At 44.0% G+C, this 22,923-nt stretch overlaps 1 long non-coding RNA gene across 1 annotated transcript in view; it reads left to right on the top strand.

Moving 5' to 3' along the window:
* Window positions 1–2,093: 2,093 nt before the first annotated feature.
* LOC143477085 (uncharacterized) overlaps window positions 2,094–22,923 on the top strand; it is a 37,858-nt gene continuing 17,028 nt past the window's right edge. Inside the window, exon 1 of the long non-coding RNA XR_013121462.1 lies at window positions 2,094–2,390. This is a non-coding gene — a long non-coding RNA (uncharacterized LOC143477085). The remainder of the gene's footprint in view (window positions 2,391–22,923) is intronic.

Genomic DNA, 22,923 nt, shown 5'->3' with positions numbered 1-22,923 from the left:
CAGCATCAATCATTTCCCCTGTGATTGTCAGGGAGTTTGCTGTGCTGAGGTGCAGTGTGGTACTCCGGTTGTTGCCTCTCTCCAGGCTGAAATGCACGTTAGTGCAGTGAAAGCTCAATACACTGTGCAAGTGACTTCTTAAGAATACCGGATGGCGAGGACTAGCACAGAGACCCACGCACCATAAAACATACATCAGAACAATAATAAATATCTTCCATTGTTGTATCACCAATAACCTAAAGAAACTGGAATCACATACTGCATTGTTCCTAAAGCACCCAAGTTCCTCTTCTGAATTTCACATCTGTGTATACGTATAAAATTGTACAGCGATTTAGTCAAGCTGAAGAGACTCCACTTATAATCCATCCATCTTCTTGGCAGCCATCTGGCCATATTGTTTCAGAATGCAAGAGTTGAGGGCCTACCCATGAACACCAAGAGTGCATACAAGCGACTTTGAACTGAAACGTGCCTGCATCCAACCACCACCATCTCCACCCCCCTCCACCCTCGTCTCCACCCGTTACGTGATGAACCCTGGCGACTTTGAGCAACTTCACAAAAACATGATTAATGATCCATAACACAGGACATTATGAGCGGCCTGAAAGGTATAAGATAATAGACCCTGGGTTTTTTGCCATCACCAGCTTTGATACTGATACATGGCTATGTCCATCTTCACAAAATCTACAAAGCACCAGACTTCATCTGCGCAAGTTCATCTACATATTCAGCACCTATTAAATCAGTTTCACCAGCCTTCATCAAGAGAATCAAGTTCTGTGTATCAATAATTTGGAACAAAGGAATTTAGCATACTACCATTCACAGCAGTAACATATTTATGAGAAAAATGAACAATAGCACATTCAAGTAATGTGACGGACAGAATATTGATCCGATAAAAAGTGCTTCGACATTGACCACAGCCTCTCTGTTGTCGTTCGGAACATCACCTCCTTCTAAGAACAGGACAGAAATAAAAATGAATGAGTGTCTGAGACCAGTGATGTCATGTGCCAGATTTATCCCTGCCAACTTAGATAACAGTACAGGAGTGTCCTTGAGACAGAGTGCACGGAGAATCAGCTCTATGCATTAGTGTCAAAAGCTTTTCAGTGGAAAAGCTAAGGACTGCTGTTCAGAAGATCCAGCTAATGTTTTTTTTATGTACAGGCAGATCTTGAAGATATACAACAAAAGGAGGCACTGAAAGAGCAGACACTGAGATCAACACATAAATGAAAAAAAAAACATTTGCTTTGTTGTTGTTGTTGACCAAAGCATGACATGCTCTCATTTGTTATTCGTTTAACGCACGTGTCATAATTTGCTTCCCAAGAGAATCACCCCCCCCCCCCCACACTATAATAAGGTGCAATGGAAATTTCGGCGCTGTACCGGACAGCCTCAATCGCAGCACGCGAAGCTGAGTGATTGTATCTGATGCACTCCTGGAGACTCGGAACCGCGTGGCCTCCCCGTGGGCAGTTCAGTGGTGCAGCGTTGCACGGGGAGGCAGCGCGCGCTCGTGTCTCCGTCGGGAGAGTCATTGTTCCCTGACGTCACCGCCCAGCCCAGCCCGCCGCTGCTCTCAAACGCGTCTTTGTTATTCACAGCTTTCTACCGCCGACCGGCGAATCGCAAAATACGGAACCAGGTCTTTCCCTTTATTCGGCGAGAGAGCCGCAGACGGGGATTACACGGAGGTTACTAGACGGTTTGTGTAAAATGCTAATGAACAGCAGGAAAAAAATAAATAAAAACAGTACGAGCCATTTTGGTCTAAGAGTATTATGATGCAGAATATTTACAGACGCATTAAAATATATTATATGTGATAATATATGAACGTAAAAAAAACATCACTGAAAATAAATAATTTTTAATCCTCTCCAAAATGCGATCCAATTAATAATGCGCGTTAAGTAGTCTATGGGTTACAAACCAGCAGACGTGCGAGTTGTTTGTTAAAACCAAGTGAGGTGATGTTATTCACACTAATAATCCCACCAAAACAAACGTGATCCTAAAAAAGGCGCAACGAACCGAGCAAACACAAAACGTAACGTCGAAAACGACGAAATCCGGTCCGTGGAGCGTGGACACGGTCGGGTGAGCGTCCCAGCCGTACTGGTGCTGTTCGCGACTCTGGGACACGTTTTGCCGGCAGCCGCCGACCCGGCCGTGTGGTAACAGAACCGCCAGTGTAATCTGACACTTCAACTTGCCCCGCACTACGTTAGTTGATCCAGTCACTCCAGCCAAACGTTGTGCGCTTTTTTTCTCCTCCAGTGTTTTGCAAAGTATAAAGGGGAAAACAACACGCGACTTGAGTTTAGGAGGATTTTTTCTTTCCGCGCTTTGGTTTGGACCTGAAAGTAAGTTGTGCGTTTCCGAACCGTCTGCACGCCTCGCACAAGCCCGTGTGTGTGGGGGGAAATGGGCTTTTTGTGCATTGCATGTATTTGTAGCCTAGCTAGCTCCGAGCTGCGCTAACAATGGAGCAGTCACTAAAAGATTCACTCAAGTATTAAAACGTGAAATGTGCCGAGAGAGACGCCGCGTTTGTTCCGCCCGTGTTCGTGTTTTCTGTCTCAACTCGGACTTGTTCGGGTGGTTCTGGGGTAAAACAACAGCTCGCTGTTGAGATTTTTCCCCCTTTTTTCTGGACACTTGGGTTTTATGAGAAAGGCGGAATTTGGCTTTTGTGGTACATGCACCTATGTTGGATCCAGTTTCCCCCACACAGCGTGTTTTGTGGTGTTGTATTGTTCGTATAAGGTCCAACTGAGGACGGTTCGTCGGCTTCACCTCGGGCTTTTCTCCAATAGTTGAAAATCAGAGCGGCGGCGTTTGGAGACGTGACTTTAATATCCCCCTCACTCACGATACAGTGTGACCAAATATCTTCGTACGTGAACTTAATACACCGCGGTGTGTTTCTGGAAACTCAACATTTCACTTGTAACCCAGCTAACGACACTGCTCTAACCCATGTGGAGAAAAATTGGACGTTTCTTGTGGCAGCTCCGAGTACCGTGCTGTGGTCCGGCAGGCCGGCTCGGTTCCGTCCACCGTGTTGTGCTTTGGGAGGTGCGATAAGTTCGTGAGTTTAAACGGTGTAACGATATGTTAGGTTCTTGCAATTGAAGACAGTTGATACGTCCGCAGGGAAGGATCACATCCGAGCAGTTCGGAAGAGTCCAGTCAACTCGAGGGGCTCTGCAGCCTGAAGGGGGAATAACGCCCCTCACATCCTCCTGGTGATGCTGATATGGGCAAATATGACTTTCACCAACGGCCATGAGAGCAAGAAGGCCACCGAGGTGTCGCCTGCTGTCGTTGGCCTAAAGAAACCTAACGAGATTTGCCAAGGATCTTATTCTCCAGGTCTTGTCACATTCAGTAACCCAAGCAATAAAACTCATGTTCAGAGGTAATAAAACTGAGATTTTAGGGCACAGTGTTAGCACAGCATGGCACACTGAGGAGGCTTTGTCTTCAGATGCTGCTATTCCAGTTTTAGTTTATTTAGTATTGAGAAATAAATGAAAATATAGGATATTGGGGCACAGTTGGAATATAGGCCTGCCCCTGCCCTTTACATACTTTTCCTTTGCCCTCTCGTGACAACTGATTGGTTACTAAGCACTGTACAATCTCAGGCAGTGTTTACACGAATGTGTGGATGCTGATAATGTAAAAGCTTCCATTTACTTCTGAGTGACTTGCCTGTGGTTCAAAGGTGAAAGGTTAGCTAATGGCTAATATGTATCAGTACCTATTTGTTATTTAGTTGTGCATCTCATTCAGAGATCTGGATGTAAAAGAAACGTATGTGAAGTTTGATTTTAAAATACGCATGTTTTTTTTTAAGTAAGGAATAGATCATGACAAACTGTCAGTGTGTATTTCAAAACTGCTAAGCAAAGTGATGTCACAGTGGGTAGCTTAATTTGTGTGAGTCAGAAATAGAGAATGTGTGGAGGAGAGACGTTGACTCTGCTCACCTCTGCAGACAGGGGCCCTGGGTGAGGATCAGTCTTACGAAGGGGGGGACAGCTACAGCCCTGATGTGATTCTCATGCAATAGCATAGGTAGCACTAGGCATTTTGGTAAGGACACTGGAGCGGTCTTAGAGAACATATTTGGACATGGACTGAAAGTGCAGTCTTTAGTTTTATGGGCCAATTTGTGCTAGAAATGCCAATTTAGATTTTAAAGGAATCACTGTATGTGTCACATTAGTACATCTGTACATCGTTGACCTCCTGCTAAACCCTTAAAGCAGTTTTGTTTGTTTTGAAGATTTGATGTAGTAATACGTGGCCTCTGATAAATCTCAGTGTAGGTGTCACTTATTCATCTCAAATAATTGGTGTCTGCAGTTGATTGTGCAGGTTACAGACTTTGTTAGAGGTTTACACAGTGATTAGTAATTACACAGTAATTGTCTAACATGTACCATCCATGTCCAGCTAAGGAGGAAACAGTTTCTTTAAACACAGAGGTTCTTGTCATGTGGGAGCAAATGTAGTTTCTACAAAATAAACCTCACATCTTGCTGATTTGATCAGAGAGGTATGAGATGCGTCGTACTGACTTATGGAGTACGTTGGCGTTAAGCACGGTGAAGACTTCTTCTCAAGTATTCGTTCGCAGCACTTCTCACTGCCTCTAGTATCAGTAAGAGACTGCTAGTATTTCAGACCTGCAGTGCACTAATCAGTGTTTTGACGGGTTGACATTTAACTGTTAGTGCACTATTGTGGAGAGTTGTGAAATACTTGGCCCACGTTTATTCATCACAGAGCTGAACAGCCTTCTCGTCACCAGCTGTATACACCCACTCTCAAACATAAGTCAGCCTTTGTGTCTGTGTCCACGTGGTCCACGGTGGACCTGCATAGCAGGGTTCGTTTTCCTCGACATGTGAAATCAGCTGCTCTTTCTAAGCAACTGATTATTTCTCACAAGTGATATGAAGAGTTTCTTTTTTCATACTGAGACAATTTTGCACAGGAAATGTCCCTGAAGCATGTTTTTACACCTCTTAATAGGACCGTGTGTTTCCACGATGCATTTTGTCAATCTTGCGCGTCTTGTGCAGGTTACGTGAATGTTGCCCTGTAATATTGCCCGCGACCTTGCATAAGCGAAGAGGCTGGGGTCACCCTTTTCCCCTCGTGATCAAACATATTTGAAGAAGAGCCTGGTGTTAGTGGTGGGTGGTATGGTGGGGGTGTGCCGTAGTTCATGTCCCCATAAGAGTGGCTTGCTGATGGCTGCCTCCGGCTGTCAGTCTGACAGTGTGACCACAGAGGCATTAGGCTGGGATGTGCAAAGCATCAGCTAGCTTGTGCCACTCTAAGTGCTTTGCCCTCAGATAGGGACTTCCAGGCCCATGCTGTCATGGGCTCATGCATGTTTGATTTGACGCTCTTTGAAAAATGAACGCCCAAGATGTCACAATGACTGTATCCCATTTCTGTCAGCAAAAGAGCAAGGACCCTGAATTGTAAACGACACCCGGCTGTTCAGGCACAATATGTGAGCTCGAAATTTGGCATTGGAGGACAAAATGTTCCCATTGCTCTCAGGATTTCGCTTGATCACAAGCAATTGCCTGCACGTTTTGGGGCTGATGAAAGCTTATTGTGCTTTGAAGTCTGACTGCTGGGTATCTCGCAGATCCAGCTCGAGTAAAACAAACATATTGTCCTCAAACTGTTTTCTTTTGACTACAGCAAATTAGTACTCATTCAGGCAGTCTCGTGATCCATGTCAGTCTGTTTGTCCTGATGTTCTATTGAGGCTCATTTAATACACAGCTGTGAGTTAGATCTCATGTTCGAGAACGACAAACCCTGCCCTCCATCAGGAGGGCTGGAGAGCAACTCTAAATGTAGGAATATACGAAGCTCTTGGTGATTACATTATATGAATTGTCCATTGGTCTTGATTGCTCACCACTGAACCTGATTGCATCTCGGCCATGTTTACAGCATAGGAATTAGGAAATGGAATGTAGGTCTTTAAATCTTTTGTGGATCCAGACCTAAAACAAATTGGCCATTATTTTTTGGTGAACCATGGTTCCCTAATACTTAATCATTGCAGGGTAAAAAGCTTCTGCACCTTCTGGTTTACATAAAACATGATTTGATCCGTATTTAAGTCAAAATAATAGCCAAGGACTGTTTTATTTAACAAACAACACAGCCGTTTTTAAGTAATCATATCGTTATTTAACAATCAATCACTGATGGAAAGAGTATGCGTCCCTTATGTTTAATAACACGCAGAGCCTCCTTTATTGGCTGTAACATCAACCAGAGGCTTTCTGTGTTTGCTGATTCATCCTACAGAGCACCATGAGATATTTTGGCCCATTCATCTACACAAAATGTTTGCAATTCATGTATTCTTTGGAGATATCTTGCTTGATATCTTGCCTTCTTCAGATCTTTCCTCCTATTAACATCACTTGTTTTCAGTGTTTTCTGATGTCAGACTCACAAACATGGACGCTATCAGATCCTGAGCTGTCACCACAGGGTTCTCCATCAGTGGTTTGGGGATTTTACAGCATGTCCTGGTACTGTTCGTTGTAAGATGCTCTCTCCAAAGGACAGCAACAGTGGTGCTGTTTACAGCGAGACTTGTAAACAGCCTTGCTGACTGTGGACTAATGGATTCCTTCTTAACCCACTTTATTTAACTTTGCTAAGGTCCTGTCTTTTGTTTGCGGCATGTCACATTTGACTAGACATCCTATTGTAAAGAGAAGGTAACCAAAACCTTGTGGATTTTTATATAGAAGATTAAAAAAGACACATGAAATGATTGGAACACCTGACTTCAATTACCCTCTTTTCAAGAGGTCATTATCTTAAGAATCCACATTCTAAATCAATTCTATATCAAAATTTTAAAGGTTCTGTTTCAAACGTCTCAAATTTGGTGTGATCTCCTTTCAGTATTGGCTAGGCTGTTTATGTAAAAATATGACCTCACACTGACTCAGTAGCAAAATTGTATGGGCAACATTGTCAAAAGATGTTTAACTTCTTTAGACAATTTTTTAAAACAATAATGTCCACTAATAATGTCTAGGCAGAAGATGGAATGATCTGAAAATCTCCCACACATCTTTAAGCCCTAGAGGGAATCATTTAAGATTTCACACTAAAATAGGTGGGCTGTTTCTAGAGGAGCTATTCAAATGTGGAAAATATATGTGAAAATATTACAAGTGTGTATTGGGTTTTTGAACAAGTGTTAAATCTGTATGCATTTATTCATGCGGCTGACAAAAGCACCATCCGCTGCTCGTACACATCCATTCATTTGATGTATTGAAAAATCGCAATGTATTCCATCATGTGGAAAGCGTGGACCCTGTCAGTGTGTCAGAGCGGTCTGCATCTGTGTGTGAGAGTGTTCGACTTTCTCCGCTGCTACACGCAATGGCCGAGCCACTGTGAGGGAGGTGCGGTTACTTTCAGGACGACCATGTGGCCTGTGTAATCTTTCCTCTTTGACAAAGCAAATGAGCTAGAATTTAATAAGAATATTTAGTTCTTCCCTGTCCATACTCGGCAGATCCATTGCAAGAAAATTTGAGTGCACACGTCACCGAGGTGGCGTAGACGTTTGCACAAGGTGAGGCAAAATGAAAGCTGAAAGGAAAGTAGTCGCAATGTGTCACGTAAACATGTGACAGATGGATTCTAGTAAATGAAATCCAGAGCACATTCAATGCAAAATTTCTTCTGCTACAGAATGACACACACACACACAAAAAAAAACTCGGCTGAAATAAAAGCAACACTGCATTTTGGATTTACATTAGTGGTTATTAACTTCAAAAAGGAAGCGTTCTGAGAACGTACATCTTTTTTCATAAATGCATTTCATGCACTACATCCTCTGAGCAGCGCCCATGAAGTGACAGCTATTCCAAACATATATTCATGCTGCCTTAGTGGCCTCTCGACAGCAGACGCAGAGTGTGTGTGTGTGTGTGTTTGTGTTCGGAAGTCCGAACTCAAACGCGTATGCAACCATATGCACCGTTTCTCAGGTAAGTGTCAGATCCGCTGAGTCTTAATGACCGCTCCGTAACTGGGGCCCCGGGGCCCCTTGGGTGCCCTCCACTCTTGTTTCGTCTGCTCCACAGTCACACGCTCATGTCTTTTCATTTCTTAGCGTGGCCTTTTCAGATTAAGAGCCACATTTGGAACCCCAGTGTGAAACTGTTCTAAAGTGGAATGTCTGGTGAAGCCGTTTCCGATGAGCTGAAGTGGACTTGGGTGCCGATCTAATGTCCAACAGATGTTGTGATCTCACAGTTTTTGATTTTTATTCATGCAAACGGGAAGGAATGACATTCATGCATAGTCACATTTAGAATCCATTTTTTCTGTATGTAGCAGCAGGCAGAGTTGTAGCGGGACGGGTCACTCCTCTCTTACGCACCATGGGCTCCAGTCTGGGGGCATTTAAACGACCCTTGTTTTCAAACAGTAAGCATGCACGTGATTTGTCATTTGGCGGGAATGACCGTTCTGTACTGACTCTCTGTTCTGTACTGATGGAATGCAGCTAGTTATGGTTTTAAGTAGTCCTGACTATCCTGCTCAGTCTGTCCTAGAGTGCAGACGCCTCACTAGAACTGTTATTCTTTTATGCATGGGATCTTTTACATTTTGTGCACAAATGCATAATAACTAGCATTGTACATTTATCTATTAATTATTAGCTGTAGACATTGGCCGTTAAGATGGATTAGCTGATAGACAATTAGCTGATGTCAGTAAATTCATTATAAGCAGAAACTCGTGACGTAACAAGATGTATTAAACTATTTATTGTTTGCTGCAACAGTGTGATGTAATTAGGCAGCATCACATGCAAAGCATTTGTAAGCCTTTTAGCGCAAGTTCTTAATAATGTGTTAATAATGAGTTTGTTATTATCATCTCCTGCTGACCAGCACTAATAATACAAACCACTGAATTGACCACATATCAAAGGCCAAAGGATATGATTAACAGCTTGTTTACATTGATTGTGTTGTTATACCCCCTGATCCGAAGACCTTACTTGGTCAGAATAGGCGGACTATTTGATTGCTTTTGAACAGTTTTCTGACTTTGCTGTTTCTTTTCCCTTTGTGAACACAGCACCAGACATTTGTTTAGAATGCGGCATTACATTTCATATTGCATACAGTATTACTCGATTGTTGTGGATACAGTGTTTGAAAACAGCATAAAATTCAAAGGTCTTGCCTGGCTCTAGGCAGTTGTAGAGTGGCTATTTCTTAACATTTTATATGACTTGGCCATCCCAACTTAAATATTTTCACATGTGCATAATATACAAAAGAGTGCTGTAATGTGGTTGAACTAAATGCACAAGTTCCAAAGCCAACAATGACACACTGTGTTATTCTTGAAGACCCATCTAAAGAGAAAAGAAAAGCCATTGTCCCCCTATTTGATTAACTGTTGATCGGCAGCAAGATGGTTTCTTTAGGGGGGGAAATGTATAGTCTAACAATGTTTTGTTGGCTAAATTGTCTACTATGTATATCTGTTACAGAGCTTATTAATTAAACATTGGAGATTGTTGCTTGTGTACGCGGTTTTGCACGTTAACCTCATGCTAATGTGCTCATGCGAAAGACTTGGCCTGCGTGCAGATGTTCAGGCTTTGAGCGAGTGTAGCATTCAGAGCTGCACAGGTAGTGCTTGTGTCTTTGTGTAAGTGTGCGTGAGCCAGTGCTGTGTTGGGTGCGTGAGCCAGTGCTGTGTTGGGTGCGTGAGCCAGTGCTGTGTTGGGTGCGTGAGCCAGTGCTGTGTCAGTGTGCGTGTGCCTGCGCTGTGTCGACTGCGTGTGCCTGCGCTGTGTCGACTGCGTGTGCCTGCGCTGTGTCGACTGCGTGTGCCTGCGCTGTGTCGGTGTGCGTGTGCCTGCGCTGTGTCGGTGTGCGTGTGCCTGCGCTGTGTCGGTGTGCGTGTGCCTGCGCTGTGTCGGTGTGCGTGTGCCTGCGCTGTGTCGACTGCGTGTGCCTGCGCTGTGTCGACTGCGTGTGCCTGCGCTGTGTCGACTGCGTGTGCCTGCGCTGTGCTGACTGCGTGTGCCTGCGCTGTGTCGGTGTGCGTGAGCTGCGTTGCCTGCGTGTGCTCTAAAGGAAGCTCGGAGCTCCTGACTCTGCATCTGCAGTAAGTGGTCACCAGGGACGCAGGCACACGCTAGCCGAACATACACCCCAGCCGTAAGACCAGCTTGAGCCTGAACAGGAATAAAGGCCAGGTTCCTCCCTTTCCCCTCTATTACAGATTATGGAAAAGCAAAGTGCCTTTTTTTTAAGCATCTAGAGTATCTATCCGATATAATTGAATGTTATTGAAGCCAGCGTGCCTTGCCCAGCTCTGTGCTGGCTTATGAGAGCTATCTTCATGTGCACGGTTGTCTGTCTGATTTGCTCTGGAATTCTTTTTGACTTTGGAACGCTGGAATGGGGGGAAACTCAATCCAGAGTGCCCTGAGGGGTTCTTCTGCTCGACAGTTCCCACCCAGATAGCTGCCAACACCCACACAAACATTTATGTAGGTCTGCTTTTAAGGACAGGAGTGAACCCCGAGCATTGCGTCACGCCGCTGCCATTGACAACCTCAGCAGGCGAGGCTCCTAGTTTATTAGCACTGAAGTGGCAAGAGTAAAGCTGGAGGGATGTATGTGCACAGGGGCCACTTCTCGTGTGTCTACACCACCACTAATTAGCATGAAAGCAGTGCTAACAAAGAGAGGCGATGTACATGTTTATTTATTTAAGCCTGTCCTAGTGGGCTTTTCATTGACACTGGCTGCCTTCTTAATTAAGCAAGAGGCAAGCACTGTGTCTTACAGAACTCTGCAACTTTCACATGCTATTATTGTGCATATTTTAAGTACATTTTTAGCAGTCACAAAGTAAGTTTAGAAAAACAAACCAGGCACTCATAGATTCTAATAGATCCAGAGGTGACATCTAAACAGTTCAAGGCGAAAAACAGAGAACAGGTAACAGGCAGACAAGCAATGGGAGTTATTCAAGAGAGGATGAACACGTAAACAGGGTCCTACACGAGAGAGCCGACACCGGCAGTTAGCCACAGATACATTTGGCAATACTTTGCAATGAAATGAACAAAAACCCAAACTTAAATACGAGGCTACTGGTGATTTAAATGAGAAATAGGAGACGGGTGAAAACTGTTCTGATGACACTGAATGGGCAAGAGTTGTGATTGGGTGAAAGGGATGATGAATGCGTGGTGAGTCTATCCAGTGGCTCCTGGGAATTGGAGTCCCTGTTACTAGCCACTGAGTCAGCAGGTGACCGTTTGGCATCAGCGGGTGGCTTGACAAACAGGGACAATAAAACAAACAAACAAAACATTACCAGCAAAATGAAGAAATGTTTTTGTGCTGCGAATCTTTTCTTTTAATTCTCTGATATTCTTAATTTTGAGATTAGTTTGAAAAATGTTTGCAGTTTACTTTTAAGTAGGTGTTGTGTTTTTTTTTTTTATCAAGGTCAAATGTTCTATTTGTCTCTAGATCAAGATAAAAAAAATGTTTATTTAGTCAAAGGAATAACAGTATTTTGTTGAGAATTGACCCTTATAATGAGGCTGCGTACCCTGTGTTGTTAGCTGCAGCTGGTGTCTAAAGAATTACCACACGTGACTGCCTTTGGCTGTGGTTCATCAGCTCAGCTGATACTGAGTAATGATAGTGACTGCGTTTCAGTAAACCTTCTGTGTATCTTAAGCACTGTTCTTGTCAGTAAAAGGAACTTTCACAGTAGCGGCCCTCTGCCCCTCTGTTGGTGACTCTTTTTTTTCGAAGACTTTGAGGAAGCTTGCGTTAGTTGTGCTTTTGCCGTTCGTTTGGTTTGCGAGTCAAAGGGGGAGGGGGGGGTGTTGTTAGTGGCAGTCACGTGAGCAGTAATTGTATTTGTGTTGGGTTCCTTTCAGGCTGTCACCGTAAATCTGTTTGACTCGTCACTTTGTAAATCATTATGATAGCTAAAAGCCTTTTTATTTAATTTAAGGTGGTGGGGGTGGGGGTAGTTGTTGCTCTCCTGAGCAATTATATTTTTGTTTGTTTGCTACTTAGTGCCTTTGGTAAAGATGTTATTACCTTTTTGAAGACCATTTCCAAATTGTTTGTTTAAAGAAAGGCTGAGAATTCTTTATTCCGCTCCTTATCCTGAGACATTAAGACATTTTATGCAAATCTAATTTCTAATTAGAATACATTTCTGTGCTTTGCTTTTCATCTAATCCACCAAAAGGAAAAATGAAAGCAATTCATAGTGGTGTAATAAACCGATTTAACTAACATGTGTTTACATCAAATGTTTTCTATACAGATTCTATTGAAGTACAAATGATTGGAATTTTTGAACATTAATTAAATCACACACAGGTGATTTATTTTGCCTTGGGTCAACCGGGGTGAATATCAGTGTATGAGAAATGTCTACGTCAGAGTGTCACTTTCTGGCCAAACTGGTTTTGGCTGACAGAAACATGACCGAGTACACCATGTACTGAAGATCAGTTCTGTTTGTTGTCTGATAAACATCTGTGAACTCCTCGATCCTCTCCTGCACCGCGTCTGCCGAGCGGCGTGCAGGGGAGAAGCTGTTTGCCACTCTGAGTTGATATGCCAACGCTTCCGGCGAAATGAAAAGTGCAAAATGACAGCAAAGTTAACAGGTCTTTGTTACTGCTTGTATTTAATTTATCCACATTTAATTCTACCTTTTCCTGTATTCAGATTCAGATATGTACATGGATATATGCAGAGTGTGTGTTTTTTGTGTGTGTGTGTGTGCGTACACACACACACACACACACACACACACACACACACACACACACACACACACACACACACCCTGCATATATCCTGGTGGTGCTGGGACTGTGTGGGGGGGGTTCTACTTCGTTGGGAAGGAAGTGCCAGTCCAGTAGTGGGATGAAGTATGCGAGAATTCCTGACTGCTGTCTGTCTGGAAGAAGTGTTTGTAGCCGAGTGGAAACCTCAGATCTGGAAAATATTGGTTTTGGAGGCCGTGAGTAAACGGTCACTGTGTAGAAGGTTTTCTATTCATGATAAGTTTGTCTTTTTGAAGAAAAAAAACAGCTAGAACCACATTACAAATGGTTTGCTAAGAAGAATACTGTTATAACACTGGAAATGTCCTTTTCACTTCTAAGATATTCCAGTATTTATCTAGTCAACCTTTTTCTGATTTGACAGCTTCTAGTATGTATTGCAGTATGTCTATACTTTATTTAGTCTAGCATAACAGCTGATAGGGATGTAGAGTCAACTATTATGGACTCGTTCAAATCCAGACACACAAATAACTCTCTCTGCCGACCACACACACGAGGCCTTCATCCCAAGAGCAGGTGGAGTGAAACTTGTTGATTCTGTCACTGTTTTTGTGAATTTATTTCACTGTTTGTTTAGTTTGTTATGAGGTATGGCAGAGCGAAAAGTTGCACTGACGTGTTGCGTGTCAGTGCGTCAGTCAGAGGTGTAGTCTTCTCCTATTCATACATCTAATTAAGTTATGACATTAGTTTGGCAACATACCTGTGTCCTGATGGACTGTAAAATAAGTATAGATGGCTTTTAGAATAGAGGAGCTGGAAGATCAATATTATATGTTTGCATATGCTCTTTGCTAAGTAGCAAAATGCAAAAATGTGTGTCTACTGTATAATGCAGTAGCTAAAGTCTCCCTCTAACTCAGTAGCTGTAACACTGAGTAGAGCTAAGACAAAAATTATTTGGTAATATTTGGTTATGTGTATTAACTTAGCTTAACATATAATTGACTTTAAGAAATTAAACAGAAGTTGTTGCTCAAAACTTTTCTCTGTATAAACCTGGCCTAAGTGGCAATCCGAGTAATGGTATTTTTGGACTGTTCTGTGGAATTGATGTGTTTGTAGTTCTTACTAAATTAAGGTACTACAGAAGATGAGCAGGATCAGTAAAAGAAATGGGAAAAGGGTTATTTGGTTTAGCTTTCTCGTGTATGCAGTGACTGCTGCCTCTGTTATACCCTGCATTTGACTGTGACTGAAATCAAATAAATAAATGTGCCTGGCTGTGAGCCAAGACAGACATTACTGGCATAGGGATTGCTGTCAAAAACATCTTGGAGGATAATTAGTAGTGCTCTATCATTGCTAATTTTGCTTTTTAAAGCTACATTTATGAAGGCACTGCTTTGACCTGCCTTTGTCTGGAGGGTGTGTAATGAGTTATAGTAAATTTAACACTAGAGCTAAAATATTATAATCTAAGTTTCTTGTGATTTAGTTAATAAATGCTCTTCGTTCTCTGTGAATGATTTGAAATATGCACGTTTACCCCAAGCTGGGATTAATGTGTCAACGGCCTAGAGAGAGAATGTACTCTTCTTAAAGATCCAGTGCAAAGGTGATTTAGATATGATGAATCAGGGGCTCTTATTGGTTTTTGATCACAGAGTATTGCTGAGAAGGGGGAGGGCCCTCACAGAACACTGTTGAGAAGGGGGAGGGCCCTCATGGAACACTGTTGAGAAGGGGGAGAGCCCTCATGGAACACTGTTGAGAAGGGGGAGAGCCCTCATGGAACACTGTTGAGAAGGGGGAGGGCCCTCACAGAACACTGTTGAGAAGGGGGAGGGCCCTCACGGAACACTGTTGAGAAGGGGGAGGGCCCTCACGGAACACTGTTGAGAAGGGGGAGAGCCCTCATGGAACACTGTTGAGAAGGGGGAGGGCCCTCATGGAACACTGTTGAGAAGGGGGAGGGCCCTCATGGAACACTGTTGAGAAGGGGGAGGGCCCTCACAGAAAACTGCTGAGAATGGGGAGGGCCCTCACAGAACACTCCTGGGAAGGGGGAGGGCCCTCACAGAACACTCCTGGGAAGGGGGAGGGCCCTCACAGAACACTCCTGGGAAGGGGGAGGGCCCTCACAGAACACTCCTGGGAAGGGGGAGGGCCCTCACGGAACACTCCTGGGAAGTGGGAGGGCCCTCACAGAACACTCCTGGGAAGGGGGAGGGCCCTCACAGAACACTCCTGGGAAGGGGGAGGGCCCTCACAGAACACTCCTGGGAAGGGGGAGGGCCCTCACAGAACACTCCTGGGAAGTGGGAGGGCCCTCACAGAACACTCCTGGGAAGGGGGAGGGCCCTCACAGAACACTCCTGGGAAGGGGGAGGGCCCTCACAGAACACTCCTGGGAAGGGGTCCTCATTTTCATTTCCACTGTTGCAGAAATGTAAAGATTAAAGTTATGAATAGCTCATGAGCGCTTGTTGGATGTTTGATCATTCTCAGCATAGTTCTTCCATGTGTATCAGATGTGATCGCACTATTAACCAAGTTGACCTTTAAATCAAGCTGCTTGAAAATGTTACCAAATCTCCTTCCTTGTAATCCTTGGCGGGCTGTGAAATGTTAGGTATGTGCTGATAGGATCTCAACAAAGTTGACACTGAAGATGTACAGAAGTGCTCTTACCCATTATCCTGAACGAAAGGTCATTTGGTAGTTGGAAAGAAAAAAAAAAGAGGCAATAAGAGGTTTAGATGTCATTTTGAACAGTAGACAAAATCAGTGGTTGGAAACGGGGTGAATGGTCTGGCGGGCGGAGTATCCAAGTCTACTCAGAGTCCCAAGATTCAGGATTACTCTGACATCTCAGCAAACCCTTGACCTCTGAAAGGATTCCCTACACCATTCCATCCTGGACCATTCACCTGTTCCACCTTAGGAGTGTTCTGTTTCTGTTACACTTCTATGTAATAGATAACTGCAGTGTTTTTCATGCAATATGTTGGAAGTTCTCAGCCCAGGCCCCATTTTAGAGTTTTGATATATCTCTCAGCATACCTGAATTAGGTCATTGATTTTCTCTTTCTTGTGATCAACTTGCCCAGTTGTGATGGGAGCTGAACCAGAACAACTAACAAGGTTTTGGTGGGAAGCAAGAGAGCGCAAACACTTTGGTTATGAAGGATCCACAGGATGTGATGAAAGCTGAAGCCTAGCATTGCAGAACATGCTAAATTTTAACAGGTGATGGGGCATGAATATTTTAACCACTTGATGGCTTGTAGCAAAACACAACTGCTCAGAAAAAATGAAGAGATTGACTCTGATTATCGAATATAGAAATAGGCAGCTCTCCTCTTTTCGCTAAGAGAAGAATGCTATGTTTGTAGGCCTCAATGTCTCCCAAGGCTACACAATGGCTGATTTCTGAGAGCTTGATTTGGTCGCCCTCGGGCTCCTGGCCTTTGATGTCATGATGCCAGGGCAAAAAGCACTCGCATGCGGCTTCTAATTGGGAGAGTGCCACCAAAGGAACCACTCTGTGTCCCATTACCATGAGTGAGAGTCACCATCTAGCTCCATTTTGCTTCCTGTCTGCTGAAGGCATGACCTAGTAGAACAAGTTCATCTATTTGGAAGTTCATTCCTGATCCAAATTTAGATAATTTCCTCAGAGGTTTAAAACCTAATGGTAAATATCTTACTTTTACTGACTCTTGGAAAATAGTAGTAGTCAATAGTAGTCAAGCTTTTAATGTAGTCATGCTTTAATGTATTAGTTAAGGTTTGAGAATGAACTTAACATATTTGCTTTTTCCTTTGTTTCGTATTAGTGTGTACTTTGGTAGTAGGCTCAGATGAGGTGTCTGTTGACACACCCATCAGATATTCATATCATGCAGAGGACTTTGATGTCAGTTGGTCTACGTCAGTGTTGCTTCTCAGCATAGTGTAGATGTTGCTTTATTAAGACAATATTTCTTAACTTCTTGGCAAGTGTGCTTTGGCCCTTCAAATTAAGTGAGATCTCCAATTGTAGGTCCTCCACCTTCAAGTGAGATCCGATACTTGAAGGAGTGAAGTGTTTTCGATGGAAACCACATGAATGATTGATAAAAGGCGTGGAGCTGCTTCAAATCGTCCTGCTCCCTGGTTATCAGCTTATCAATAATTCAAAGCACTTTCTGTATTTTGGTGGCACATGAAATATCAGTCACCAGTTTGAAGATCTCAAGACGATAATAGCTGTCAGAGGAATTAGCAGTCTGTAGTATACCACCCCCCCAAGAATGTTAATTTTGCCCACGGTGAGAGATATTAGTTTTCTTCTCATCAGTATTTCATTGCAGAAGAGTATACATAAGAGGTTTGATTAAAAAAGAGAGAGCCTTTACAAATCAATGTCTGAAGTATTGCTCCATGAATACATTGTTGCACTTACGAATAGACCTGCATAATTAACCTTGGTGGAATATTTAAAGTCTCAGAAGAATGTGACATGAAATATGTTCTCTTAACATAATCATACCACGCCATGTTGCTAAGCACTCCCAACTTTCACATCATTTACCGAGAGGCACGATCGTCAGCTCGCTGTGCTAGCTTTCACCACTGGCAGTACAGTGACAGTTTAACCTTTACCTCGCGAGAACCTGGGGAGAAATGTTCCCAGCTACATGCCGATGTTTGCGTTTGTTTTGTCTTGTGTCTGTGAGTGGTCACTAAGAGCCCCGAGTTAAAGAGAGCGCTTGACTTGTCAAACAGAACGCACAGGTGATTTTTACTGTTCTGCCCACCGATTGTGATCTTTGGCGAACACCTTTCTGTGTTGTGCTGTGCGTAAGCTTGAGTGCTCACTGCGAATCCTCTGGATCCTGTTTCCTCTCGGGCTCTGGCGGGTAGGCGTTGTGGCCCATCTATCTGCATTAACATGGAAACACAAAGAGATCTGAGAGAGGAAATTGCCTCTCGTAAACACAATGGCCTTTCCTCCAAGTTCTCATGATAATGCCCTGACCGGCCTTGGGGCAGACCCTAGAACATTCCACTGAAGAGCATGGTGAGTCTGTGTGACTGTTGGTCTGAAATGGCAGAGCAGTGTATTTGTGTGTGTGTGGGGGGGATATTGAGCCACAGTAAAGCTGTGGCTGGCTGATGCATACTAACATTTCATGATGGGCTTCTGTGATGTACCACAGTGTGGCTGACCCACAGTGATGCAGCATGTGCCTTCCAGAGGACGTCCAGGTGCACAGGAGTAAACCCCATGTCTCCACTTTTCCATGCTTTAAACCTGATGAAGCATTGCTGTGTGTTCGGGAGCATCACACTCATGGCCTCCCATTAAGCACACAGAACCAACTAAAGGCACATTCATAACATTTCTGGAAAAGGGAAATCTGCTGTGGTGTAGATTCCCTAGAAAAGGGAAGCCACTTTGGACGGTTGTTTCGACCAGTTATCCAGTTACTATATTGCAGAGTATTGAGGACACTTTTTGTGGACATTTTTTATGATGATGTCATGTTATGCAAGGTAGGCCTTGCATATGGTTTGCAGAAGGACGGGTGTCCATTGGATTGTGTCTGTAAGAGAGGAAGTGAACTGTGGCTGTTGGCAGCAGAGATGACTGGGATAATTTACATCATTTGACGTTAGTGGCTGCCGCTGACTTCATTATCGTGTGGCTCTGATCAGCTCATCTTGTCACTTTGCTGAAATATAGTCACACGCTTGTGTCAACAACTAATATTTACATAATCCTTTCCCTCTCACATGGCTTCAGTGTACGTCCGTATGCCGTGTGGTTAGATTTACAGATGGTGATTCATTTTAACACTGAGAGTGGCACTTGGGCCTGACTCATGAAACAGATCTTGAAATAGTGTGGATGACCTTTAAAGCTCAGCTGATGTACTGGGTAGTCACCATACTTCCTGATGTGAAAATCAGTTTGGTTTGGTTTTCGTTTAGCCAGACCTTTTCTGCGTAGCGTTGTGTGGCTGTGTTGCTGTAGAGCTACAAATGTGTGAACGCCTCTTGATTTGGAATGTAAACTCAGCCATTGGAGTTGTAGGAAGTTGTTGCCCAAAACTTGCAGCAAGTGTCGGACTGTTTTGACACTTATCTAAATTGCCTTAGCTGTGATCCAAAAGGGAATTGTCAGTTTGTCCTGTGATCTAGCAAATTTAAAATTTGAATGGCAGAGATTTAGCGTTCTCTACAGCATCTGGGGCTTTGCAATAGATAACATTTTATTAGAAGTTTATGAGCTTTTTTCATTTTAAATTCGTAACATTGGTCTTTTCCATTATTTTTTTGCAATGCATTTAGCATTGGTGTAGTAGACAGAGTGCACTGTGTTTTACATGATAAAAAGCCTCAAATATCAATGCTGCCCATCTCTTAAGGGCATAAGGAGTGTTCAGTATAGATATGTAAATTGCCACAGGAGTATAGATGTGCAAAGGTGTGCAAGAGTATAGATGTATAAAGGTGTGCAGGAGTATGTGTAAAGGTGTTCAGGAGTATAGATGTATAAAGGTGTGCAGGAGTATGTGTAAAGGTGTTCAGGAGTATGTATAAAGGTATGTAGGAGTATAGATGTGTAAAGGTGTTCAGGAGTATAGATGTGTAAAAGTGTTCAAGAGTATGTGTAAAGGTATGTAGGAGTATAGATGTATAAAGGTGTGCAGGAGTATGTGTAAAGGTATGTAGGAGTATAGATATGTAAAGGTGTGCAGGAGTATAAATGGGGGGGGGGGGGGGGGGGGGGTAGTGTAAATTATTAGCTGTGAAGACAGTCAAATGCGTGTTTTCCACTACGCCGGTTTTAAAAGTATTAGCGGCTCGCTAGGCTTGTAAACTAACCGCGCACCACGAAAATGTAGCAGTGTGTCGCCCCGTTTGTGCAGGTAAGCCCGCGGACCGGCTGGGGAGCCGCAGGAAACCAGGCAAAGAGCCGCATGCGGCTCGCGAGCCGCGGGTTGGCCACCCCTGGTATAGATGTATAAAGGTGTGCAGGAGTATGTGTAAAGGTATGTAGGAGTATAGATATGTAAAGGTGTGCAGGAGTATAAATGCATTAACGTGCTGTGTGCTCACTTCAGCTGCTCAGAAAATGAGTCAGTTCAAACACTTGCACGCTTGCGTCTTTTCTTGTGGACCACTCGGAGAGGAGAAGAGATCTACCTGTTAAACACATGTGCACCTAAACATACATACTGTGTACACACACGCGAGCACACACCAGGACTCCTTTAGAAGCAGGAACTGAAACTCGCCCGGACGGAGCCACATGGTGGTGGCCATTAAAAGGAGCGGTGGCTGGGACTGATAAGCCCAGTTTGCTTATTGCGCGGCCTAAGTGTCAGGGGCCAGAGGATTATTACCAGGTGTGTATATTTCTGCTGATGCATTTTTTTTTATTCCTTTCTGTCAGGTTGTGCATATTAGACTAACCAGGCTGATGCGGAGGAGGGAGGCTTTGGCTCTTTCCTGCCGTGCGAAAACTGCTTTCACACAAGAAAAGGGAAATTTAGGGTGAACATAAACATGGTCACCATAGGATTCAGTCTTAATTGAGGACACGTTGGCGTCCCCCCATCACACGGTGCCTACGCACTCCTTTACTGAGCCCCCATCCTGCCTCCACCTCTCCTTCCCGCATCGTGCCAGCGCTTCTTACGTTATTTACATAAATGATAAACACAGCGGACGGTGGGATTGGTGGCGTAATCCACTTGCGGTGTCATTAGGGAGGGAGAGAGAGGAAGGCTATTACAGGCCTGCTTCATCAGTGCGCCTCACTTAGGCCTTTTATGGACGTAATGGAAACCTCTCTCATTAAGGTTCCGTTCAGTGTTGCGCTGAGAAACATCTCTACCGGGTAATTGATATTGTTGGTCTTTAGTGCTGGAGAGTGGCCCTGAAGCACAGCCTGTCTGCTGCATTCATTTTTCAGCCCAGCCAGAGCCGCCCTGCCAGCTCTCTCCCCTATCACCGTCGCTTCTGTAGGCTCTGCTGAGCACCTGTGTAATCTGTGCCCTGTGCTTATTGCTGTGTAGAAGAAGGCGCGTTCTCACTGACCTCAGCGCAGTTAAACGGTTTACCTCTGCGTCGGCTGTGGTCATTTCGCAGGGAGCCACATAAAAAAAATAAAAAATGTTCCCAGCGCAACACATCTTCGATTTTATCAGGGTTAGCGTCCATGCGCGTGTCCTCTGAAAGCCGTCAGTATTTTCCCATTTTGGCTAATGGTGGCCATTTCAGCTCTGTCATATTAAATAAAAGACCACAGATTGAAACGCATCCTGCTTGGTAAATGTATTCCAGTCAGTTATCGACTAACGTCTGTTGAATTCACCTATATTTATCCTTCAACTATAAGTTGCTCCTGTAGATGGCATGTTTGGTGGGCAGGGAGCTGTTTTGGCGTGTGTCATGGCCGTGTGGGGAGCAGGGAGTTGTCACATGTGAGATGTAATCATAGGCCTTGTTGCATGATCCAGACAGCTCCCTCTGGTCTGTGCCTCCGCGTGGTTCGGCCTGAGGTCTGGGGTTGCATCATAGCCATAATTAGCATCGCCTCTCCTGATGAGGGCTCTCCTAGTCCGCTGCTTTTGGCCACTGGAATGAAAACAACCACATTCCTCCTCTCAAAAATAGATTCTTGATCTCAATTGAAATGTGACATTTCACAGGCTTTAGCGGTGCAATGTTGACGGATCTTTTTTTATTGTAATGCTTTGGTTTTGCAGGCATGTACCTTGTTTATTAGGCTAAGAAATGTGTCGTAGGTGCATTGCGATTACCATTTGGACTTTCAGTGTAGTTAATCTCAGACAAGCGGTGGTTGGTGTAAATGCACTGAGTGAGACCACTGTAATGTTTCTGACCTTTTGTTACCAGTGACTGATGAAGTATTGGTTTAGGGGGAAAAATGAGATATTTCCATCGCTCTCTGTGACAGGCGTATAAATGAACGTGTCAAGCCACAGGATTCTCTAGACAGCGGCACAGCCTTCGACGCTGCGAGCAAGCTGTCATCTGCACTCTTGGAGAATATGGTCAAATTTTTAAGAACGGTTTATGTGTGAAAATGTGGTTTTCTCAAAGCCCTTCTAGGGAGGAGCATGTCCGGGGCTACGGCTCGAGCTACACTCCATATCACAGCCTTCTGGTCTTTATGGTCTCAGCTCATGTAATAAGGAGCTCTTGCTGTCACCATCAGTCAGCCTGCCCTTGATAAGACCTCTGACACCCCCCCCCCACGTGTTATTCATGAGCAGGTTAGTGTGAACCAACACAAAGCCGCTTCCACCATGTTGCTGAGGGACGTAGCGTTCGTGCTTCTCTCTGCTGTAGATGCTAGGCTTTGCTCTAATCTAGCACAAGGAATAACATCTCCGCACACGGGGATCATGAACCATTGGGCCCGACGTTGGCTTAAAGGGGATTAATGTTTGTTAGATGATTGGTCAGGGGGTCGCGTGCCGTTTGCAAACTGCCTCAACAATCTGCAACCAAATAAGCGTGTGTTAGCAGCGCTATGCGGCATGCGTGGTTCAATGTGTCATATCATGATCGGATGACTAATGCAGTAAAATGAATCGTTAATCAGGACACTGGGGAAGTGTGCTCAGCATGAAGCAAATTACCTGGATTAGCATAGCAAAACTCTGCATAATTTACCTTTACTGCTTGGCAGATCCTCCAGTAGAAAAGGGCCTCTGTTAATTACCACCACGGTAAACAGCCAGTCAGCGGGAAGGGGCTAAATGGAACAGAGAGAGTGGCGGAGTGAAAATGGAGCCATAATTTTATATTTTTGTCATGTTTGTTTTTTATTTGCTCGAATCTCAGAACTCCGCTTCCTGGCAGCTACACACAGACACGGCTTCTCCTTCAGATCAGAAAATCTCCTTCATCTGACTGCACATAGAAGGACTGAACTGACCCCGACATTCACTATATTTGTTTATTAGTGACAGTGT

Source organism: Brachyhypopomus gauderio, chromosome 15, assembly GCF_052324685.1.
Source record: "Brachyhypopomus gauderio isolate BG-103 chromosome 15, BGAUD_0.2, whole genome shotgun sequence".
NCBI classification, from domain to species: domain Eukaryota; kingdom Metazoa; phylum Chordata; class Actinopteri; order Gymnotiformes; family Hypopomidae; genus Brachyhypopomus; species Brachyhypopomus gauderio.
Note: the sequence above shows the minus strand (reverse complement) of the source record. Positions and strands in the feature narration are given on the sequence as shown.